Consider the following 2,799-nt stretch of genomic DNA (forward strand, 5'->3'; position numbering starts at 1 on the left):
TAGACTGTATGGGGTAATTGGGTAATGAATTGTTGGCGATAATTCGTGACCTCAGTGAGTGAACCTTTACTCGATACAAGATATTTTCGTGCAAATCCATAAAATTGATAATAGAACGAGATGATTGACGTGAATTATTTTGATGCTCTTGGACAAATGGTTTGTAATTGACTACGACCGATGGCTAGTTAACCTTTTCAGATGGGTCTTAGACGGGATTGGACATGTTCAGATTTTGGATAGTGACAGATTCTCGGTTTTAGAATGAAATGCCCCGTCCTAATCCATCTGGACAAAGTCTTCAATAGCTGGTCCCATTGCGAGGTTCTGACCTCTATATGCTATGAACGACTCCATGTAATATGAGCAAATGCACAGCGGAAGATTTCTTTCATACCTGAGAATAAACATGCTTTAAAGTGTCAACCAAAAGGTTGGTGAGTTCATAGGTTTATCTTAAAACAATAAAATTCATCATTTTGATAGACCACAAAATTTAAATGATGCATGGTACAAATGGGCCCGAATCCTATACCCACCTGTAATGTACATGCGATATCTTTTAAATACAGTACACCTTTCTCGTGTACGAAATCATTTTTCATAAATCTTAGTAACCATACACATATCTTGTGCACAAAAATAACATACACATAACCTGTGTATAAAATCATTCTCTCGATACATAACATTCATATCAATTGGTGGCAATTATCATGTCCACATAATTCAATGGTGGTAATTATCATGTCCACATAATTCAATGGTGGCAATTATCATGTCCACATAATTCAATGGTGGCAATTATCATGTCCACATAATTCAATAATAATCCGCAGAACTTCTGTCTGCATAATAATTCATTCGAGGAATGTTTTGCTTGTGTCTATCTCGTCAAACAATTTTAAAAGCATTTCATGTATTCGCAGTTTAAAATATATTTCAAAAGCATTTAGTAAAGCAGTTGAAAAAATTGCGCATGTATTCTCAGTCCCAAAAATGTAAAGAGTAAAAGGGAATAAAATGAACTCACCATACTGTATTTTGTAGTAAAAATACATATGACGACATTGAACAAGTATAGGGTTGGCCTCGAATTCACGAACCTATATCATTTATATATATTAATACATATGATAACATTTAAACAAATTAATATATATTGATATTTATTTAATAAATAACTTAATTATCTCTATTTATATAATAAGTGTTTTATTTAAAATATATATAATGTATTAAAATTCATATATATGATTATATAAGAATATATTTATATTATTTGTAACTTAAATAATAATAATATTTTAGTTTTAAAATTAATAATATTTAATATGATATATATATATATAAAAGTATCACTTGTTTGTTAAAATAATAATTATAATAATACTAAAATAATGTTAATAATAATATTAATAATTATTCATTTTAAATTGTAACTTAATCATTTTCATAATAACATTTGTATTTACAGTCTTGTACTCATAATGATAATAATAATAATAATAATAATAATAATAATAATAATAATAATAATAATAATACCTGATATAAGGAGCACGCATTTTATCAGGGTTCCAAATCAGATCGAGTTACAGAGCAAAATGCAGAAGAAAAAATGTCACGGTTAGGGTTCGATTTCTCAACAGACCACCCAAATCGAGCAATAATTTCTTAGGTACAATAGGTCATTGGTTCGTCGTCATCATCATCATCATCATCATCATTCGAGCATCATTCACACGAATAGCAGGTCCTCAACATCAATTGATCATGCAATCGGTTAATTAATTAATCAAATAGGTAAATGGGTTCAATGATATTCTCTTTTTCTTCTTCCATTTATATATTTTTGTAATTTTAATGGATTTGAACACGATTAACAAAATTGGGATCTTAAAGGGTTCAGTGATGATCATTCATAGTTAATGACCTGCTTGTGATTCTAATTTAAAACGCCATATATCAATATACTATAATTAAATCGACAAAACTTTAGACTGTACCTTTTCTATTCTTTACATTTCGTTAAATGGCTCAAAAAAATATAAGCCATTGAGTTTGGTCTGCTCATCAGTTTTCTGATGTTTGATGTTTGAATAGAACCAGGAGAAAAATATAACCGCTGCAGTAGCTGTAACAACATAAGTAAAACAGAATTGGTGAACAGCAAGGGTGTTATGGTGTTGTTGTAAAACAGGAAATCCTTGCAGTGAGTTGTAGGTATAATGATAATGAAAGTCTTCAAATAAAAAATGAGTGTAGCAGTTGGTTTGCAGGTGGTTTGAGACTGCAGGGGCGATTTATGATGGGTTAAAACAGAAACATAGCAGCTGTAGCTGCAGGCGTGATCGTGGTGGTGATCTCATGGGCTTTCTAGAGAATTAAAGGTAATTATGTATATAAGCTATGTGTATATATGTAGGTAGATATGTATGAGATAGAGAAAAGAGAGAGATGTGGTGTATGATATTATGGTTTCAACAAAAAGTACAGGGTGATTGTTTAATGGTGATTGAAGATGAAGTAAAAGTAGTAGGCTGTTGGGGTTCTTCTAAAATAGAAAACAAAGAAGTAGCAGGTTTGAACAAGGTAGTGTTTTAGTGGTAGTGATTCTTCTAATATGTGTTTTTGTTTGTGTGTTTTTGTTTTAGGTCCGACATTGAATGGCCTTGAAGATTACGTTCGATCAGTGAAAGGAAACAGAAATATTATCTAGTTAATGATGGTTGTAGAGTGACCATGGTGATGAAATTTTCAAGAGGCAAAGGGTGGTGGCTGCCTGGGTTGGTGGCG

This window comes from Rutidosis leptorrhynchoides, chromosome 4 (genome assembly GCF_046630445.1).
Source record: "Rutidosis leptorrhynchoides isolate AG116_Rl617_1_P2 chromosome 4, CSIRO_AGI_Rlap_v1, whole genome shotgun sequence".
Lineage (NCBI taxonomy): Eukaryota > Viridiplantae > Streptophyta > Magnoliopsida > Asterales > Asteraceae > Rutidosis > Rutidosis leptorrhynchoides.